Source organism: Pristiophorus japonicus, chromosome 14 (assembly GCF_044704955.1).
Source record: "Pristiophorus japonicus isolate sPriJap1 chromosome 14, sPriJap1.hap1, whole genome shotgun sequence".
NCBI classification, from domain to species: Eukaryota; Metazoa; Chordata; class Chondrichthyes; family Pristiophoridae; genus Pristiophorus; species Pristiophorus japonicus.
The window spans coordinates 78,667,041-78,690,368 of NC_091990.1; the positions used below are offsets into that span (position 1 = coordinate 78,667,041).

Consider the following 23,328-nt stretch of genomic DNA (forward strand, 5'->3'; position numbering starts at 1 on the left):
AGAGTCATTAGGAATCGGGCAAATGGGTTGTGCAGAACTGCCTCTTAATTCCTCCAGAGAGGTCGGTGATCAATCAGGGATAATCCACGATGGGCTTTTGGTTCAGAGTGAAGGTGCATGTTCCCCTTCTACTCCATTACACCTCTTTGTTGATCAGGTGGGCTCATTTCCCCTGAGACCCCATCTCCAGGCGGTGCCATTTCCTGACTCCATTTTGTTGACACTTTAACAATCACCAGAGGGGCTGCGGTTATGCAAAAATGGACCCCTCCAACTCAGCAGCCCTGGGCTGGAGGAGCATTGGCATTAAGTCACGCATTGCACAACTGACTTTGTGTATCTGAGCCAAAACTTTTGGCGTTTAAAGGAGGCAGCCATTTTGCACATACATAGTGAATTTTTTTTTCTTTTCCGGTTGCAATCGTTAATGCAGGGCGCGGTACTTCCTGCACGCATGCGCATATAAACCGCCCCACTTTAGCCACTTCTGCCGCGATGGAGGAGCAGGAGGGAAGGCAGCATGCCAAGCGCTTCAGTCATGAGGCAAATGAGGCCTTAGTCCATGCAGTGCAGAGGAGGTGATCCTCACTTCATCTTGCTGGGGGAGCCAAAACCACACACTCATGTGTCTAAGTGAATATGGAGGGAGATAGCGCAGGAAGTGCCTCCTATAGACACTGTGCCCAGGACTAGCGCACAGTGTCGAAAAAAATTCAATGACCTTACGATGTAGTACCATTTGCATCTATGTATGCCTCCATGACTTCTAACATTAATCTCACACACTATGTGAAGTTTGTCATGCATGTGGTCCCTCTCAGCACTCTGGGGTGGCTATCACAATGCATAAGAAAGATGAAGGCTTTTAATGATCCATATACATAAACTCAATAATTTACATCATCACTCGCACTACACTCCAACTGCTGCTATGTCTTTATGAAAGATCACTTACAGCTCCCATGTTAGATGCCTCAAACCTACGATCAAATACTGACGAAGTACATGCAACATCCAAAGAGAATGAACGGAAGCAACAATAACATTCACACAGTATCACCTATTGTACTCTAATAGGCATATGTGCCACAACAGCATAGACACCCTTTCTGAACCCTTCCTATTTTTCTCTTTGCAGTCCAAACACTCCCATAATAGGAGGGAGCAGCTGCAAACAGGCAGGGGTCCGCCTCAAACAATCCCATTGACGGATGTTGAGGAAAGGGTCTCGGCCCTCATTGGAGTCCCAGCTCGGGCAGTTGCCGGGGGCGATGCTGAGCCCTCTTCGTGCAGTGAGGGTATGTAAATGTATCACCTGACTCAAGACACTGCATTGAGAGATATGGAGCTGCGGCAGGTCTTCAAATGAACCTGTGCATTGCCACCTTCCTCCATGTCACCCTGCCCCCTCCCCTGCTGTTAACCACTCATTTTCTACATCCAGATGACCAACCAGAGATGCAGCATCCCTAGAGGGAGGCCTCCATGTCAGGCTATGGTGGAGACGACGAGGGAGGGGAGGAAAGGAGATTGCTCCGGCAGAGCATCACAGCCCACCAGTTGCCCCAGCGGGACTAAGTTCATCTGGGACGATGCTAACTTCCCAGGTTTGGAGAACTCGGAGGCTCCTGGCCCCAGTGGCATACAGCAATGCAGTGGAATCTCGCAGGCCTGCTCTCCGGAGGGTGAATTGGCAAAGTCAGTCTGCTCAATGACAGGCAGACATGGAACTGGACTTGGTGGGAATGTCCAGGGAAATCACAGTGATGCACCGTGATCTTATTGATGCTTTGGGACGGATCCCAGCGAGCATTGACAAGCTCACTGCGACTGTTGCAGAGGCAGCGTTGCAGATTGTCGTTGCGAGTCATGAGTCCAGCGAGGCCGTCATTGCCCACACTCAGAGGCTGGTGGCCTCGAGCAGCGACAGTGGAGTTCCAGATTGGTGCATGCCCTCGATCACACCGCAGACTCGGGCACATCACAGGCACAAGCTTTGCTTCAACTTGGGCAGGTGATGCAGTCCATGTCTGCTTCCATACTCTCTGTGTTCCCCACTGTCCCATGGGGAAATGACAGTGCCAAAGCAGGCCAACAAGTTGTGGGGCAATATCGTGCTCCGGATACTGAGGCCCAGTCCTATCGGAGAGTCAGTGGCTCCACGGAAATGGGAGGTGGTGTCAGTCCTCAGGATGACAGCATTCCAGATCCCATCACTCACTCACCAACCATGCACCATACACGGTTGGCACCCCAGCCACCTGTAACTGGTAATGCCGAAGATGAGGCGCACCAGTTCAAAGCCGGGCCTTCCAGGCCAAGAGCTAGTCCAGGGTGTCCTCAGACGCCTTCAGCATTGTCTGGCCCCCCAGCATAGCAGCCTTCTAACAGCCTTGCTGTACATCCTGAGGACTCATTGAGGAGGTGAAGCAGGAATGGGAGGGAGTTGAAGGGAAGGATGGGGAAAAGTCTTGCAAAGCCCTGGCAACACTTCATTGCCAGGAATGTCTGTACCATTGTCCACATTGTAAATAGTTGTGTCCTCTTCAGTGGTGTTGCTGCTTGAAGCAGTCTTGTGTTCATTTACATATCGATCACTGTAGGGAGCAGTTTTGTGTTCATTTACATATCGATCTCTGCAGGGAGCAATTTTGTGTTCATTTACATATCGTAAGCTCGCAAAAGGGCCAAGCCCTTCTTAGATGAGGCAAACAAGGTCCTCGTTCAGGAGCTGTTTGGAAGGTGGGGTGAGTTAACCCAGGGTGGCAGTGGGAAAGCCCCCACCCTGGACATACAGGAAGATATGGGCCGAGATTTCGGACGTTGTCTCGGCGGCGTCTAATGAGGCGAGGGGGTCCGAACAATGCCGCAAGCGTTGGAACAGCCTGGTCGTGTCAGCAAGAGTAAGTACAGATTTTATATTTTGTATATTATTGTATGGAGATTGCATTAGAGAGAGAGATGTTTGTGTCAATCGCCACCTCATATTCCCGATGTGTTATAACTGTTAAAATGTCTTTCCATGATAGTACACATACCATACAGCTTATGCCATGCACTTTGCCAATTTTGTAGAGGAAGATATCGAAAAACCAAGCCCAGCAGAGGCGCACGGGAGGGGGCACAGCTGTGTTACAGCTGCTGAGTAACATTGAGGAGCGTGCTGCGGCTCTGGTGGGGACCCACAGTTGAGCGGCCACCTCCCGTGGATCTGCCGAGCCTACTCTGTCACGTGAGTAATGTGTCAAGCAGTGTTGAAGTAATGTAACATCGTTTCATGACATAGAAACATTGAAAATAGGTGCAGGAATAGGCCATTCGGCCCTTCGAGCCTGCACCACCATTCAATATGATCATGGCTGATCATGCACCTCAGTACCCCTTTCCTGCTTTCTCTCCATACCCCTTGATCCCTTTGGCCGTAAGGGCCATATCTAACTCCCTCTTGAATATATCCAATGAAATGGCATCAACAACTCTCTGCGATGGGGAATTCCACAGGTTAACAACTCTCTGTGTGAAGAAATTTCTCCTCATCTCATTTCTAAATGGCTTACCCCTTATCCTAATGTGTCCCCTGATTCTGGACTTCCCCATCATTGGGAACATTCTACCTGCATCTAACCTGTCCCCTCCCGTCAGAATCTATGACATCTCCTCTCATCCTTCTAAACGCCAGTGTATAAAGGCCCAGTTGATCCAGTCTCTCCTCCATATGTCAGTCCCGCCATCCCGGGAATCAGTCTAGTGAACCTTCGCTGCACTCCCTCAATAGCAAGAACGTCCTTCCTCAGATTAGAAGACCAAAACTGAACATAATATTCCAGGTGAGGCCTCACCAAGGCTCTGTACAACTGCAGTAAGATCTCCCTGCTCCTATACTCAAATCCCCTAGCTATGAAGGCCAACATACCATTTGCCTTCTTCACCGCCTGCTGTACCTGCATGCCAACTTTCAATGACTGATGAACCATGACACCCAGGTCTCATTGCACCCCCCCCTTTTCCTAATCTGCCGCCATTCAGATAATATTCTGCCTTCGTGTTTTTTCCCCCAAAGTGGATAACCTCACATTTATCTACATTATACTGCATCTGCCATGCATTTGCCCACTCACCTAACCTGCCCAAATCACCCTGCAGCCTTTTAGTGTTCTCCTCACAGCTCACACTGCCACCCAGTTTAGTGTCATCTGCAAACTTGGAGATATTACACTCAATTCCTTCATCTAAATCATTAATATATATTGTAAAGAGCTGGGGTCCCAGCACTGAGCCCTGCAGCATTCCACAAGTCACTGCCTGCCATTCTAAAAAGGACCCATTTATCCCGACTCTCTGCTTCCTGTCTGCCAACCAGTTCTCTATCCACATCAGTACATTACCCCCAATACCATGTGCTTTGATTTTGCACACCAATCTCTTGTGTGGGACCTTGTCAAAAAGCCTTTTGAAAGTCCAAATACACCACATCCACTGGTTCTCCCTTGTCCATTCTACTAGTTACATCCTCAAAAAACTCCAGAAGATTTGTCAAGCATGATTTCCCTTTCATAAATCCGTGCTGACTTGGACCTATCCTGTCACTGCTTTCCAAAAGCGCTGCTATTTCATCTTATAAATTGATTCCAACATTTCCCCACTACTGATGTCAGGCTAACCAGTCTGTAATTACCCGTTTTCTCTCTCCCTCCTTTTTTAAACAGTGGTGTAACATTAGCTACTCTCCAGTCCATAGGAACTGTTCCAGAGTTGATAGACTGTTGGAAAATGATCACCAATGCATCCACTATTTCTATGGCCACTTCCTTAAGTACTCTGTGATGCAGACTATCAGACCTCGGGGATTTATCGGCCTTCAATCCCATCAATTTCCCGCTTTATAAGGATATCCTTCAGTTCCTCCTTCTCACTAGACCCTCGGTCCCCTAGTATTTCCGGAAGGTTATTTGTGTCTTCCTTCGTGAAAACAGAACCAAAGTATTTGTTTAACTGGTCCGCCATTTCTTTGTTCCCCATTATAAATTCACCTGAATCTGACTGCAAGGAACCTCTGTTTGTTTGTTTTCACCAATCTTTTTCTCGTCACATATCTATAGAAGCTTTTGCAGTCAGTTTTTAATATTCCCAGCAAGCTTCCTCTCATACTCTATTTTCCCCCTCCTAATTAAACCCTTTGTCCTCTGCTGTATTACAAAATTCTCCCAGTCCTCAGGTTTGCTGCTTTTTCTGGCCAATTTATATGTCTCTTCCTTGGATTTAACACTATCCTTAATTTCCCTTGTTAGCCATGGTTGAGCCACCTTCCCCGTTTTATTTTTACTCCAGACAGGGATGTACAATTGTTGAAGTTCATCCATGTGATCTTTAAATGTTTGCCATTGCCTATCCACTGTCAACGCTTTAAGTATCAATCGCCAGTGTATTCTATTAATTCACGTCACATACCATCGAAGTTACCTTTCCCCAAGTTCAGGACCCGAGTCTCTGAATTAATTGTGTCACTCTCCATCTTAATAAAGAATTCTACCATATTATGGTCACCCTTCCCCAAGGGGCCTCGCACAACAAGATTGTTCATTAGTCCTTTCTCACTACACATCACCCAGTCTAGGATGGCCAGCCCTCTAGTTGGTTCCTCGACATATTGGTCCAGAAAACCATCCCTAATACACTCCAGGAAATCCTCCTCCACCGCATTGCTACCAGTTTGGTTAGCCCAATCAATATGTAGATTTAATTCGCCCATGATAACTGCTGTAGCTTTATTGCACGCATCCCTAATTTCTTGTTTGATGCTGTCCCCATCCTCATTATTACTGTTTGGTGGGTGGTCTGTACACAACTCCCACTAGCATTTTCTGCCCTTTGGTATTCCGCAGCTCCACCCATACAGATTCCACATCATCCAAGCTAATGTCCTTCCTTACTATTGCATTAATTTCCTCTTTAACCAGCAACACCACCCCACCTCCTTTTCCTTTCTGTCTATCCTTCCTAAATGTTGATTACCCGTGGATGTTGAATTCCCAGCCTTGGTCATCCTGGAGCTATGTCTCCGTGATGCCAATTACACCATATCCGTTAACTGCTATCTGCGCAGTTCATTCGTCCACCTTATTCCGAATACTCCTCGCATTGAGGCACAGAGCCTTCAGGCTTGTCTTTTTAACACCCTTTGCCCTTTTTCGATTTTACTGTGATGTGGCTCTTTTTGATTTTTGCCTTGGGTTTCTCTGCCCTCCAATTTTACTATTCTTCTTTCTATCTTTTGCTTCTGCCCCCATTCTACTTCCCTCTGTCTCTCCACATAGGTTCCCATCCCTCTGCCATATTAGTTTAACCCTTCTCCAACAGCACGAGCAAACACTTCCCCTCGGACATTGGTTCCGGTCCTGCCCAGGAGCAGACCGTCCGGTTTGTACTGGTCCCTCCTCCCCCAGAACCGGTTCCAATGTCCCAGGAATTTGAATCCCTCCCTTCTGCACCACTCCTCAAGCCACGTATTCATCTGAGTTATCCTGCGATTCCTACTCTGACTAGCATGTGGCACTGGTAGCAATCCTGAGATTACTACTTTTGAGGTCCTACTTTTTAATTTAGCTCCTAGCTCCCTAAATTCATCTTGTACGACCTCATCCCATTTTTTACCTACATCGTTGGTACCTATATGCACCACGACAACTGGCTGTTTACCCTCCCCCTTCAAAATGTCCTGCACCCGCTCCAAGACATCCTTGACCCTTGCACCAGGGAGGCAACATACCATCCTGGAGTTTTGGTTGCGGCCGCAGAAACATCTATCTATTCCCCTTACAATTGAATCCCCTACCACTATTGCTCTCTCTCTCTTTTTCCTGCCCTCCTGTGCAGCAGAGCCACCCACGGTGCCATGAACTTGGCTGCTGCTGCCCTCCCCTGATGAGTCATTCCCTTCAACAGTACCTAAAGCAATGTATCTCTTTTTCAGGGAGATGACGGCAGGGGACCCCTGCACTACCTTCCTTCTACTGCTCTTCCTGTTGGTCACCCATCCCGTATCTGGCTTTGTAACCTTTACCTGCGGTAAGACCAACTCACTAAACATGCTATTCACATCATTCTCAGCATCGTGGATGCTCCAGAGTGAATCTACCCGCAGCTCCTGTGCCACAATGCGGTCTGTCAGGAGCTGCAGCCGGACACACTTCCCGCATATGTAGTCGTCAGGGACACTGGAAGCGTCCCTGACTTCCCACATAGTTCAGGAGGAGCATAATACGTGTCCGAGCTCTCCTGCCATGACTTAACCCCTAGATTAACTTAATTTGGCAACAATAATGCTAAAGGTTACTTACTGATAAAGAAAAGAAAAAGAAAAACTACTCACCAATCACTTGCCCCCTTGGCTGTGACGTCACCTTTCGATTTCTTTCTATTTAGTTTTTGCCTTCTCTCCCCGCTGCAGCCGCACCAGCTGGCCACTCCCGACATCCCCGGACTCCCGCTGCTCGCACTCCCGCCTCCTGGACGACTGCTGGGCCTTTATAGGCCGCTCCGACGTCCCCGGACTCCCCGCTGCTCACACTCCCGCCTCCTGGATGACTGCTGGGCCTTTTATAGGCCACTCCGACGTCCCCGGACTCCCCGCTGCTTCGACAATATACGAATGTACAGTCCTTTTAATCTATCGCGACTAATCCTGCCTCCACAACTCTGTGTTACTCAATTCCGCATGGATGTACTACCGTATGGGCAACATATGATGCATTGTTATGTAACGTCTCCTGGTCTCATTTATTGTAGTAGTGATGCTCCTCTGCAATGTTTACCCCTCTGCTATAATAAACTCAATAAGCTGAATTGTGTTTTGCAGGGCCCACAATACCCACAGCACAAATATGCAGGTCACCAGTGGTTCCGTTACAGGTGGTCCTCACCACGGGTGGGGAGGAGGAGGAGGAGGAAGATACCACAGAGCCTGAGGAGGAAGAGGATTTGGAGGAAGATGCCCCTAGCATCGCTCATCATGTAGTGGAATCAATCACCTGTGGCCATTATGTCGGCATCTTCGATGGAAGAAGCAGCAGGACCAAGCGGCGTGCAACTGTCGACGCCAAGGCAAGCATTAGTGCCCTCGCAGACCCCGCGGAGGTTGAGTCAGCGAGTAGAGCACACGCCTACCCTGGCCGATCGCTTGGATGGCTTGGCTGAAATGTGCAAGGAGACCGTCACAATAAGTCGTGACCATCTCCAGAATTCACAGAGACCTTCTCCCACTTCACGGAGACCTTCTCCCGGGTGTCACAACAGACGCTTGAGCAGATGGTTCAGCAGACCATCCCGTGTCAGAAGCAATTCCTTCTGACTCGGAAGGCGATCCCCATGCTTCGCCTTCTCCTCCTACACCCCCCCCCCCCCCCCCCCCCCCAAACAGGCGATCGGACCAGCATTTCTCCCACCAAGGCAGGAAGTCGTGCCGTTGGCAGTTGCACGCCCGCGACATCTCGGTGCCACCTGGGGACCAAATTGGGCGGATGGGGCTAGAGTACGGGGAGGGAAATGTGGTCACCGGTGATGTGTAAATATTGTTTCTAGTTCTCTCTGTTAATGGTTTACTCTTTATTGTTGGGGTGTTGTTTGGGGAGGTTGGGTGGGTTGGTGGGTTGTTTGGGTTGTTCCTGTTGCAGTTGAAATTTAAGTTTTGTTTGAGTAAAAATGTTTTATTACATTTTACAATTTACAATTGTGCATTTTCTTATAATAACATGATAACATATTAATGTAAACAATGGCCGACCAGACCAGGCAATGAGGTAACGTAGCGCAACTCTAACTCAAACGCAACTGTTGCTTTGCGATAAACATAACTGTAACTCTGACTATCCACAAATAAAGTTCATGCAATGCGTTCATTTATGAGCTGCTCACGCAACACTTTTGCAGCCTCGTAACTCCCACGGGGTTTTTCCACTCTTGTGGGTGGGCGTGGGAGCATGGGTTCATCGCCAGATTTGATGTCCTCCCCGAGGTGCTCATCGGCCTCCTCCTCCTCCTCCTCCTCCTCCTCGTCATCTACCTCTTCTGTCTCCAATCCTTCTTGCATAGAAACATAGAAAATAGGTGCAGGAGTAGGCCATTTGGCCCTTCGAGCCTGCACCGCCATTCAATGAGTTCATGGCTGAACATGCAACTTCAGTACCCCATTCCTGCTTTCTCGCCATAAATCTTGATCCCCCTAGTAGTAAGGACTACATCTAACTCCTTTTTGAATATATTTAGTGAATTGGCCTCTATAACTTTTTGTGGTAGAGAATTCCACAGGTTCACCACTCTCTGGGTGAAGAAGTTCCTCCTCATCTCAGTCCTAAATGGCTTACCCCTTATCCTTAGACTGTAACCCCTGGTTCTGGACTTCCCCAACATTGGGAACATTCTTCCTGCATCTAACCTGTCTGAACCCGTCAGAATTTTAAACGTTTCTATGAGACCCCCTCTCATTCTTCTGAACTCCAGTGAATACAAGCCCAGTTGATCCAGTCTTTCTTGATATGTCAGTCCCGCCATCCCGGGAATCAGTCTGGTGAACCTTTGTTGCACTCCCTCAATGGCAAGAATGTCTTTTCTCAAGTTAGGAGACCAAAACTGAACACAATATTCCAGGTGAGGCCTCACCAAGGCCCTGTACAACTGTAGTAACACCTCCCTGCACCTGTACTCAAATCCCCTCGCTATGAAGGCCAACATGCCATTTGCTTTCTTAACCGCCTGCTGTACCTGCATGCCAACCTTCAATGACTGATGTACCATGACACCCAGGTCTCGTTGCACCTCCCCTTTTCCTAATCTGTTACCATTCATATAATAGTCTGTCTCTCTCTTTTTACCACCAAAGTGGATAACCTCACATTTGTCCACATTATACTGCATCTGCCATGCATTTGCCCACTCACCTAACCTATCCAAGTCACTTGAGGTGGACCAGCAGCCCCATCTGGCAAATGTTGTCCTCTCCTTACAGCCAGGTTATGTAACATGCAGCACACCACAATAAACTCAGCGACCTGGTCAGGATGGTACTGTAGGCTGCCTCCTGAGTAGTCCAGGCATCTGAAGCGCTGCTTTAGGACGCCAATTGTCTTTTCGATGATGTGTGTAGCAATGTGGCTTTCATTGTAACGCTTCTTGGCCTCAGTAAGGGGGTTACGCAGGGCGGGGGGGGGTCATGAGCCAGCTGGCAAGGCCATATCCTTTATCCCCCAGCATCCAACAGTGACCTAGTGGCTGATTGGCAAACAGGTCAGAGACAGCACAATCACGCAGGATCTGTGCATCATGGATGCTGCCTGAAAAATTTGCATTAACTGCCATGATAATGTGGTTGTGGTCGACAATGAGCTGCACATTTAGTGAGTGAAATCCCTTTCGATTATGAAACACCTCCACATTCTGTACAGGTGATTTCAGGACGATGTGCGTGCAGTCTATTGCTCCCTGCACCTTGGGGAAGGTTGCTATTCTCGAAATCCCCAAAGCCCTCCCGGTTTGTGCCTCCCTGGTCATGGGGAAGTTTATAAAATCTATCCTGCAAGCGAAAAGGGCTTGAGTCACCTGTCGAATGGAGCAGTGTGTGGCGTGCTGAGAGATATGGCAGATGTCGCCAGCTGAAGCCTGAAAGGATCCCAATGCGTAGAATGATAACGTCACAGTAACCTTTACCTTAACGGGCAATGCGGTCCTGATGGTGTTGGCAGGCTGCAGATCCCCCTTGATGAGCTGACATATCTCATCGATGACCTCCTTTCGGAAACGCAACCTCCAAAGTCATGCGTTATCAGACAAGTTCAGGTAAGAGATTGCCTTTCCTTGTAAGTTCTTCAGCTGTAAGGTGGTCTCCTACGTTCACACGTTAGTCTGCGACCTCTACGATTGACCCCTTCACTTAACCCTTCACGTAACTCAAGCTCAGATGCCAGCAGTTCTGCACTTACAAGTAATGGCAGAGAAGATGCAGCCCCTATTCTTTCACTGTTTATATAAATGCCTTTTCTACTACTAAACTGACCTTTCTACAAAAATAAATTATAATAAATAATATAAATTAAAATTTGACTGGATATATCTGTCAAATACACTTCCAACTCACAAATTATTAGAGCACTCTTGTTTTTGCAGCCTCCCTCCTTTCCTCCGATATTCAAAATGGCGTCTGTAGTGCCGAGTTCTGTGAGTAAAGCCCGGGAAAAGCAACTATTTCCTAGCACTGCTGTCGGCGAGCGATCAGCCCGACGATGTGCTGAAAGTTAGAATGGGTGATGTGCTCGGCGATCAGCTTGGCGATGTGAGTCGAAAGTCAGGGGATAATTTTTCGGCTATGCTCCAGCCTGAATTTCCACTTTTTTGTCAAAATGGGCGATGAAAGTCCATTTTGAGCGATATATGGGCGATGTGAAGTGGAAAGTCTAACCCTCTATCTTCACATATGGACAGCTTTGAGCAATGTGTTGTCCCAGGCACCGATAGCAGGACTTCAATTCTCTGTTACCTTGCCTAGTTGCTGAGGCCTTGGGGCCCAACTGCCTGAAACTTTTAACCTGCAGGCGATTCATCTCAGTTGGCTGATGTCTGGAAATGGCACCAAATTCTCGGGAGTATTGTTTGGCCATATCCATCAACATAGCTGTCTGATAAGCTAAATCAAAAGTCAAGTTAGGGGTTGTCAACAACTTTCTTCTGATTGCATCATTTTTTATCCCACAAACAATGTGGTCACGCAGTGCTCGGTTCTGAAAGTTGTCTAATTTAAGTGAATGGATAGCTTTTTTAAAGCTACAATGTACTCACTAATACTCTCATCAGTTAATTGATCTCGGGTTCCAAAACAATAATGTTCAGCAATTTCCAGGGGCTCAGGACTGTAGTGCTATAGAATCTCGGTCAGTGATATGTCCTTTGACTTGACGGGATCAATCAAATTCTTCAGGGTTTCATACACCTCGGGGCCTGCTTCAGTCAGGAAAATAGCCCATTTCCTTTCTAAAATCACCCGGTTACTGATTTCATCATCGGGGACTTCAACGATACTGTTTGTGGTGAAAAACATTTCTAGCCACTCCACATACGCTCCCAAAGTCTCTCGGTCGCGATGGAACTCGCCCAAGCTCCCTATTATTCCCATGGGGTGGTCATCTGGACACTGGCAATGTCAATAATGTGCTTGAAATTTACCTTGGATTATTAGCTGTGCTGTCAAACAAAGAACTTCTCAAAGTCTCTCAGTTGTTTCGCAGGAATCATCCACCAACACAAATTTGAGCTAGGTGTCGAAATCTCGACCTCCGAAAAGAATGACTCCGACACTTACAGCTCCGGTAGAAGTTTCTTTAATTCGCTTGCTAGCAAGGGGCAGGTTACACTCAGTCAAGGGCTAAGTGAACACCTCCGAAATGGTTCAGTTTAACAAGATATTTATACAGTAAAACCCAAGTTATGGCCTCTCCCTGTGTATTGCTCTGTCTCACAGTCAGTGAATACAGATAAAGAGTTAATTACTATATCCTGGTCCTGACATGGTATCCAGATATTTCCTTTTGTCAGGGTTATCAGTTGGCCAGCCGGCCATTACTCCATGAGTCATAGGTAATGGGCTATCACCTGTCTTGTATTATGTCAGGATTGTTCAATTTCCTGGTCAGTTTATCTGTTTGCATCAAATGGATGAGGTCTCTGAAAGAGATAATGGCTGGTGGTTTGAGTCTAGAAGATAAGGGTGGGGTGACATGGAACTCCTGTAGTGTAGACAATAGGAAAGCACCATGGGGGGGGTACTTGTCTCAGCATGACTTGTCTCCTAGCTGTCTGATGGCCATCAGCCATCTCAAACCAGGTTTAGCTGTTTATGCAAGCTGACTGCTAAAATGCAGAAAGTTCTGGAAGGGCCAGGACTCCATTTTGATATATATATTGCAAGGGCACACAAATACCGTGTGGTATCAGCTTAGATAAAAATACATTTCCACATTGGGAATCCAATTATCCTATCCTCATTGCCAATGTGATATATTTCTTACGACTTCACTAAGCACACTACACACAAGATGGATCTGCAGGAACTTGTCATGTCACGTGATTCTTTTATTGTATTTACATGAGTAGTTGTATTACCACAGTAATCCATTAGGTGAAGCGGTAGTCCACGAGGGGGAGCTTTATATTACAGGTTCCTCGCCAGACTCCCCCTCCTCCTCTTCCTCCTCCTGAGGTCGTCCTGCAATCCCCACTCGCAAAGCCTGTCCCCTCATGATGGCTAAGTTGTGTAGCATGCAGCACACAACAATGAACTCAGAGACTGCTGAGGGGAGTTTTGAAGGCTGCCTCCAGAGCGGTTCAGGCATCGGAAGCGCTGCCTCAGCACGACACTTGTCTGTTCGATGATGTTGCGGGTGGCTGCATGGCTGTCATTGTATCGCTACTTGACTTCTGTGGGTTCTGGAGGAGGGTCATGAGCCAGGTGGCTAGGCCGTATCCTTTGTCCCTGATCGGCCAGCTCTGGCCTTTGTTGCTGAAACATTCATGAGACATTGCTCTCATGCAAGATGAAAGCATCCATATATGCTCCCTGGATAGCGGGCATTGACTGAGGATGCGCGAAGTGTGGTCGCTGACAAGCTCTATGTTTTGGGAGTGGTATCCCTTTCAGTTTCTGAAGACCTCTGGATTGTGTAATGGTGCTCGCAAGGCGACGTGTTTACTGTCAATAGCACTCTGAACCTTGGGGAAGCCTGCAAATCGTCCAAACCCTAAAGCCCTCTCATTCTGTCAGTCCCTGCTCATTGGAAACTTTATGAAGTCCATCCTGCGTGCGTACAGTGCCCTTGTAACCTGGCGAATGCAGCAATGTGCTGCGAGATGCTGCGTATGTCCCCTGCTGCTGCCTGGAAAGAACCGGAGGCATAGAAGGTCATCGCCACTGTAATGTTCACCTTGACGGGCAGCGTAGTCCTGGTGCTGCTGGTAGGCTGTAGGTCTGTCTGTAGGAGCGGCATATCTCTGTCAGCACTTGTTTTCGGTAGCGCAGCCTTCTAATGCACTGGGCATCAGAGATGTGGAGGTATGAGCGATGTTCCTTGTAAACCCGTGGGGGGTAAGGCCTCCTCCCCAAACATCTGTGACCTCTGTGATTCTATGGCCCAACATGGCCAAGAACTCTTCTTCCAGCTTGAAGCCACCTGCCAATAGCAACCAGCATGATTTGCTGGTGCACTAGCATTGCCCCCATTGAAATCTCTCATTGACCTTGTAAACAAAGTGTAACGGCACATAAAAGTGCTGCTTTAAACTAGCCTCACGCAGTGCTCTGCGCTCAACCGTGGCAGTCACTGACAACTGCAAGATAGGATCCTCCAGCCTCCCTTTAAATATGCTGCCAGTATCGCCTGCTGCACCCTGGGATCGCCTGGTTGTTTCAGTCGTTTCCTGGGGCGGTCGCTAAATGAGGTGTTGGGGCCAAAAGTTCCATCCAGGGCGGTAGCGCAGCCTTGCACGACAATTTACATCATACTGACTGTCAAAACGGAGGGCGGGGCGGTAAGATTGTGCGCCGCCGTAAAACCAGTGCCGAAACTCCTGCACGCCCCATTTCACGCCCAGAAACAGCATTTACCACCCCGCCGAGGCGTGAAACGAGGCGCAAAATCCTCAGCCTCTGCAGCAGAATCAGTATTCGGTGTTTCTTCCACTGATAACAATGGAATAGTCTTGGGTTTCAGAAGGAGAGCAGTAGCAGTGCCAGACTCGGCTGCTTGAGTGTCTCGGTGGCCTGGGTAGCACCTTCCATGACTCACGTCCTCCCCTGCAGCAGCTGCATAAAAACCTGGTGGCAGATGAGACTGATGTGTCAGAGCCCGGCTTCCTTGCAGCTGAGCAGGATTGGCGCAATGTCGGAATTGATGGGGAAATCCAGAATAGGAGGTATAATTTTAAAATTAGAGCTAGGCCGTTCAGGAGTGAAATCAGCTCACACATTTTCACACAAAGTACAGTGGAAATCTGGAAATCTCCCTCCAAAGGGTTGTGGATTCTGGGTCAATTGAAATTTTCAAGACTGAGATCGACAGATTTTTATTGGGTATGGGTATCAAGGAATAAGAACATAAGAAATAGGAACAGGAGTAGGCAATCTGGTCCCTCGAGCCTGCTCTGCCATTCAATAAGATCATGGCTGATCTGATCCTGGCCTCAACTCCACTTCCCTGCCCGCTCCCCATAACCCTTCACTCCCTTATCGTAAAAAATCTGTCTATCTCCAACTTAAATATATTCTATGTCCCAGTCTCCAGAGAATTCCAGAGATTCACAACCCTCTGAGAGGAGAAGTTCCTTCTCATTTCCATTTTAAATGGTCAACCCCTTATTCTGAGATTATGACCCCTAGTTCTGGATTCCCCCACGAGGGGAAACATCCTCTCTGCATCTGCCTGTCAAGCCCCCTCAGAATCTTATACGTTTCAATAAGAGTCCAGAGTGTTGTCAGTATATTCATCCATGGGAGCTTCACTATGTAGTCTAGTCCTCCCTTGCATAAAGCTTGCATATGCACATATTCCAGTAGGGGGAGGGGGGAGGGAGTCACGTGACATGCTATTTAACCATGAGGGCCATCACAGCCGAGCCTGAGCTAGTCCGAATGCAATACCCTCCCAAGCTCAGAGGCACTATGGCCACTTGTTGTACCCGACTACTGAGCTGGGTGAGACCAGAAAACTCAGCACAGACTGGGGATCAAACCTGGGCCTTTATGGTCTTGTTGGCCATGCTCCACAGTGCAGTTATCCAGTAAGCCATCATAGAAACTCTGGTTTGTGGTCTAACATTGAGTTGCCAATCTCGATCTCAATCAGGATGTCTCGGAGTGGTGCAAGCGGAGCAGATTGGCTCAGCTGTGGCTCAGTGGGCAGCACTTTCGCCTCAGAGTCCAGCAGGTTGTGGGTTCAAGTCCCACTCCAGAGACTAGTACTTGTATTCTGGGCTGACTGTGCTTGTCTGCCCTCTCAGGTGGATGAAAAAGATCTCACAGCACCACTCAAAGAAGAGGAAGGGAGTTCTCTGCAGTTTCCTGGCCCACATCGGTCCTTCAAGCATTTGCTTGCAGGTCTCTGCTAATGCCTGCTCTTTTAGTTGGTAGGAGACATGGAAGAGCCTGGTTTGATTCCATTTTTTCTTGCCTCCCTTCCCATGCAAAATAAGCATTGACAGAAAGAACTTACATTCAAATATCCCCTTTCACAACCTCTAGACCTCCCAAGGCACTTTACAACCAATGAAGTACTTTTGAAGTGTACTCTTGCAATGCAGGAAATGCAGCAGTCATTTTGCACACAGCAAACTCCCACAAACAGCAATGTGATAATGATCAGATAATCTCTTTTAGTGATGTTGATTGAGGGATAAATATTGACCCAGGACAGAATATGGAGCAAAAGTAGTCGAAATGGGTAGTCACTCTACTGAGGCCTGGTCTCTGTTGACCATGACGTGAAGTGCCACACTAAGATCAGAAAACTTAAATTAATAACTTGGTGATTTAAAATTCTTATCTAGCTCCCTTCACAGGAAGATCTTCAAGATGCTTCTAATTGAAGCTGACTAATAGTCACACTTTCTTAATATGGCTGACCAATAATTTGGTAAAAGTTACTGACCACAAGATCTTAATATAATTGACACGTTGTTAACGGTAGACCTCTTAAGGAGAGGCCACAGGGTTTTGATTTAGTCAACTGCATAAATAGAGCTCTTCCAACCTTCCGCCTTCATAATTAATTGGGGAGTCCTCAAGATCTGAATTCTAATTAGCTAATAAGCCAGCCTTTGTATAAGTGGGAAAGCTCTGGGTTCTCAAAGATGTTAAACCAGCAGAGCTTCTCTCCTAATTGACACTACAGTTTTTTGTGGCGTTTCTCTGGAAGGAGGGAGAAGAAACTAGGAAGGACCGTATGGCCCTAACCAGTGAAGAGAGGTTTTGGTAGAATGGGAGTGGGTGGACTGTAAGGAGATGACGTTCCTGGGTAATGTAGTGATGTAATGTGTCTATACCCTGAGCAATACAGTACTCTTCTGATAGCTTCACACAGGGAGTTCAGTTGTCCTGAGAAAGGTACTGGGATGTTGTTTTTAGTTCTCAAGCACACTCACACTCAGCCCCTCTTCCTCCTCCTCTCTGGGGCAGTAACAATAATAGATCTAGTCAGCTTCCCTCTTTCCTCTTCCTCGGCTGAAAGAAAATCCTTAAGGCAGTCCACTCACATTCTGATCTTCTGTCTTCTCCTCTTATCAGTCTCAATCAAAGACAAAGAGAAATGGTTCATCCATTTCTCCTTCTCTATCTTTTTGTTCCTTGATATTGAGATCTTTCTTGCCATGGAAACCTTCTTTCCAATTTTCTTCTTTCTTATTGTGACTTCTACAAGAAACACTTGAGACATGGTTCAGTGGAAATGATGGTGCAGAATTTCAGTTAAAGGGATATAAGATTCTGAAAAGAAGACTGACTGACTTGCATTTATATAGCGTCTTTCACAACCACCGGACATCTCAATGCACTTTACAGCCAATGAAGTCACTGTTGTAATGTGAGAAATGCGGCAGCCAGTTTGCGCACAGCAAACTCCCACAGTTGCTAGAATGAGAGAGGTCTTGAGGAAGCTTGACTATGGACTGTTACAAGATAGAGATATCTACAGTATAGATGAAAAATTGAGTACTTTTAAAGCCATACTTACGGGCAGGCAGGCCATGAATGTCCTATAGATTAAAAGAAGGATAGATGATAAAAGGAAACGCAAATAAGTTTAATGGTGATGTTTGTAGACAAACTAATCTGAAGTATTTTAGCAGATACAAATAAATAACTGTTGAGGTTAGGGATAGAGGGGGTAAAAATTTGAGAATGATAAAATATTAGAATAGCAAAATAAGCAATGAAAAAGAGGGTTATGGATAGATGTGAAGATGATAAGACCTTTTATAGTTCTGTTGGAAGTCAGAGTATGATCAAAAACTGCATAACTGAGATTCTGCAGGGCAAATTTGGGTAGTTATCTTAAGATATAGCTGAGGAGTTTAATGGTTAGTTTGCATTAGTTTTCACTACTGGAGATGAGGATGAGTTACCATTGATTAAGAGTAGAGGTGCTACTAAAAATTGAATCTGTGGAAGTCAATACAGAAAATCTTCCTAGGATTAGGGCTTTTAAGGACAATCAGGCTGAAGGTATCAACTTGAAAACAAGGGCATACAATGTGGCCAAGACTAGTGGGAGGCCAGAGGATTGGGAAACGCTTAAAAGTCAGCAAAGAACCAAAGAAAATAAAGAGAGGGAAGATAGATTATGAAAGCAAACTAGCACGAAATATAAAAACAGCTAGTAAGAGTTTTGATGGGTACATAAAAAGGAAAAGAGTGGCTAAAGTAAATGTTGGTCCCCTAGAGGATGAGACTGCGGAATTAATAATGGGGAACAGGGAAATGGCAGAGACTTTGAACAAATATTTTGTATCGGTCTTCATGGTAGAAGACACTAAAAACATCCCAAGAGTGGATAGTCAAAGGGCTATAGGCAGGGAGGAACTAAATACAATCACTATCACTAATGAAGTAGTACTCGGTAAAATAATGGGACTAAAGGTGGACAAGTGCTCTGGACTTGATGGCTTGCATCCTAGGGTCCTAAATGAAGTGGCTGCAGAGATAGTGGATGCATTGGTGTAATCTACCAAAATTCCCTGGATTCTGGGGAGGTCCCAGCGGATTGGAAAACCACAAATGTAACGCCCCAATTTAAAAAAGCAGGCAGACAGAAAGCAGGAAACTATAGATCGGTTAGCCTAACATCTGTCACTGGGAAAATGCTGGAATGCATTATTAAGGAAGCAGTAGCAGGACATTTGGAAAAGCATAATTCAATCAAGCAGAGTCAGCATGGTTTTATGAAAGGGAGATCGTGTTTGACAAATTTACTGGAGTTCTTTGAGGATGTAACGAGCTTGGTAGATAAGGGGGGACCAGTGAATGTGTATTTGGATTTCCAGAAGGCATTCGATAAGGTGCCACATAAAAGGTTACTGCATAAGATAAAAGTTCATGGGGTTGGGGTAACATATTAGTAACATATTAGATAGAGGATTGGCTAACTAACAGAAAACAGACAGTCGGGATAAACTGGTCATTTTCCGGTTGGCAAACTTGTGGTGTGCCGCAGGGATCGGTGCTGGGGCCTCAACTATTTACAATCTATATTAATGACTTGGATGAAGGGACCAAGTGTAATGTAGCCCAGTTTGCTGATGATACAAAGATGGGTGAGAAAGCAAATTGTGAGGAAGACACACAAAATCTGCAAAGGGATAGAGACAGGCTAAGTGAGTAGGCAAAAATTTGGCAGATGGAATACAATGTGGGAAAAGGTGAGATTATCCAGTTTGGCAGAAAAAAATAGAAAAGCAAATTTTAATGTAAATGGAGAAAAATTGCAAAGTGCTGCAGTACAGAGGGACGTGGGGGTCCTTTTGCATGAAACACAAAAAGTTAGTATTCATGTACAGCAAGTAATCAGGAAGGCAAATGGAATGTTGGCCTTTATTGCAAGGGGGATGGAGTATAAAAGCAGAGAAGTCCTGCTACAACTGTACAAGTTATTGGTGAGGCCACACCTGGAATACTGCATACAATTTTGGTTTCCGTATTTAAGGAAGGATATACTTGCATTGGAGGCTGTTTAGAGAAGGTTCACTAGGTTGATTCTGGAGATGAGGGGGTTGACTTATGTAGATAGGTTGAGTAGATTGGGCCTCTACTCAATTTAGTTCAGAAGAATGAGAGGTGATCTTATTGAAACATACAAGATAATGAGGGGGCTCAACAAGATGGATGCAGAGAGGATATTTCCACTCATAGGGGAAACTAAAACTAGGGAACATCGTCTCAGAATAAGGGGCCGCCCATTTAAAACTGAGATGTGGAGAAATTTCTTCTCTGGGAGGGTTGTAAATCTGTGGAATTCTCTACCCCAGAGAGCTGTGGCGGCTGGGTCATTGAATATATTTAAGGCGGAGATAGACAGATTTTTTGAGTGATAAGGGACTAAAGGGTTATGGGGAGCGGGCAGCGAAGTGGAGCTGAGTCCATGATCAGATCAGCCATGATCTTATTAAATGGTGGAGCAGACTCGAGGGGTCAAATGGCCTTCTACTCCTATTTCTTACGGGATTCATCCTTGAGTACTGAAAGAAAAATGGGAGTGTTTTTGGTGAGCTGTTGACTCATATTTAATGGCTCATTAAGGCCTGGAGTTACACTGGATTGAGGCTGACTAGGTGGCTATATTTATGAAGAGGAATAAGTCAGATCCTTGGAATCATAGGCTACTGAGTTTGACTTCAGTTGCAGGTAAGTTACCAAAAGGAATTAGAAATACGATGTTGATCATTTGGAAAGAACAGCAGTTATTACTGAATCCAAACATTGCTTTTAGAAATGGAGCTTCTGTCTCACAAATTTAGTTGAATTTTTTGAAGAGGCAATGACTGATGGTAACCCAGTAGATATTGGTGACCTCAGTGATGAGGAAGAGGAGGACAGTGCTGAGAGCACTGCGTCACTGCTTCCACCCACACGGACCAGCTCAGATACCGGGAGTGCTCGGCCCGATGTAGTTAATATAGTAGAGGGGTCTGCACTGGGTGTTGCACCGGGGCCTAGCAGGCTGCAGCATGGTGACGAGGCAACCTCAGGTTCCATCTCTCCGGGGGAGCAAGTCCGCACCAGAGTTCTGCTGTGGAGGACGCCCATCGATGTTGTGGCTTACAAGACAAGGGTGGAGGCCATACTTTCCCAGATGTTGGGGGCACTGACAAGGGTGCCAGAGAGCCTGTCGGAAGTGGTGAGGAGCATGGAGGAATCTGCCTCCCGCATTGTCGGCAGCTCTGCACACACCATGGAGCCCATCATTGCCAGTGTGCAGGCGATGGTGGACTCCCAGAGAGACCATGCGGATCCAGCGGATGTGATGCTACAACCTGTAGGTGATGTGGCAGCTGCTGTTGCAGCACAGGCGCGAGGGAACGAGTGTATCGGTGCTGCTTTGGAGAGGTTGGCCGCGGCTCTGCAAGAGTCACGGCTGGGTCCACCACGGGCCATGGGGGACCTTCCGGTATGGCGCCACAGCACTGACCTGAGCTCCCTCAGATTGGTGGTGGTGGTATTGTGCCGCCCCCGGTGACTGACTCAGGCTCCTCAGGCCAGGATATGGATGATGCGCTCCCTCAGGCTCGCAGCATTCCTGGCTCCAGACCTATCACTCTGCCAGTGCCTTCACGCATAGCGGTGGTACTGCTGGTTTGGCCTCCAGATGCTGTCCACTCATGACAGCCAGATTATGCAGCATACGACCACAAAGATAGAGACCCGTTCAGGCGAGTACTGCAATACGCCACCAGAGCGGTCAAGGCAACGGAACCTTTTAAGCATGCCAATGCAGTGCTCAATAATAAGCATTGTTGTAGGCATGCTCGGCTGCAGTCCTGGGGTTTCGAAGTGGAGTGAGCAGCCACGTGGACAGGGGATATCCCTTATCCCCAAGCAATCACTCACAGCCCTGGTTTGGGCCATTGCAGAGGGCAGGCACACTGCTCTGGTGCAGGATGACGGCATCATGGCTGCTGCCTGGATACCTGGCATCAACTAATGGTCGCATAACAACTGAACATTCAGGGAGTGGTACCCTTTCTGTTAATAAACATTCCGGGATAGTGTTGTGGCGCCCTCAGTCCGACATGTGTGCAGTCGATGGCCCCCGACACCCTGGGGAAACCTGCAATCTGGACAAATCCGGCCTGGCACTCCACTTGTTTCTCCCTGGTCATGGGGAAGGAGATATATTGCACTCTGCTTGTACAGAACATTGGTGCCCTGCTGATGGAGTGATGGGCTGAGAATTGGGAGATGTTCGAGATGTGTGCATTTGCAGACTGGAATGAGCCCGTTGTGTAAAAGTTCAAAGCTATCGTTACTTTGGTCTCCACGCTGAGCGCTGTCCTCAGCCTTGTATGAGGCTCCAAATCTGGCTGCTGGATGTTGCAGAGTTCGGTCAAGATGTCCGTCGTGAATCTCAGCCTCTGCACACATTGCTCGTTACTGAGCTGCAGGAAGGAGAACTGACGCCAGTAGACCCAAGGACGGTAGTGTCATGTATCTTACATTCTTATATATAACTGTATCCTAATATGCTATACATGACTGTAATAAGATATGACCTGTAACCACCAGCATACCTTACCACCCGGGGTTACAATTCTTAAATTTGCTGATACCATAAGGATGTGTGCGGGAGTTAGGTTTCGGCTGAAATAAATAGATTACAATGTGATCGAGATACATTGGAAGAATGGGCCCGTGGGGCAGATGTCCTTCAAAGTGGATAAATTCAGCATATAGAATTTGGGCTGGCATAATTCAAGGAACATATATGCCATGTAGGATGACCTGCCTGAGGCCGTGGAGCCAGCGAGGGACCTCAGGGTTGTAGATCACAAAACCACAACCAGAATCTCGAGGGCATAGAGGAAGCAAATACCTGTAGTGTGATATGGTGTATAGCTACAAGAGTTCAACATAAACCTGGTAATATATTTACATATAAGGTAGATGCTGTGCCCAGTTTTGGTCTTTTCACATGGCAGGTGATATTGAAGCCCTGGGGAAGGTCCAGAGAAGGAATGTTACCCAGTGTTGGGGCTCATAGTTATCAGGATAGACTCAAAGAAAAGTGTGATTGAGGCCCTTGAAAACTGAAGATTATTCTGCTGGATTCTTTGCGTAACTTTTGGAGTCCATTTGTCCGAATACCAACTCCTATGTATGCCAGGCTTACAGTAAAGTTTCTGGAGGGGCAGCATCATAACGGAGCCAGAAACTCCTAACGCCAGCAGTTGCCATTGTATTGGCCCTCAAAGGGACTGGTATATGGTTAGTGCAGGTGTGCCAGGCGAGATCAGGAGTACTGGCTGGTGCAGTGGTGTATCTGGGGACCCCTAAAGATTTGGGATTGAATTTTGTTTCATTACTAAAGCAGTTCCCGTGCAGGAACTACTATGCACCCCACATCTTAGCTGCAATGATGAGTGTTCCAGCTACATCCTTAGTGGTGCAGGCACCTGCCAATGGTAGGCGAATGAAGAGATCACTACGGGTCCCTGCAAATTTTAGATTTTCAGGCCAAGATCTTTAAAATGATAAAGATAATATAATTTGTTCAGGTGAATAGGTTAATTGATAGTGAAGGAAGGACTAGG

The 23,328-nt window shown here is 46.9% G+C and overlaps 1 protein-coding gene across 1 annotated transcript in view; it reads left to right on the forward strand.

The window, feature by feature from the left end:
• The window catches only part of muc5fl (mucin 5f-like), a 103,058-nt gene that overhangs the window by 58,645 nt on the left and 21,085 nt on the right, over nt 1-23,328 (forward strand). The gene's annotated exons all lie outside the window — the stretch shown is intronic.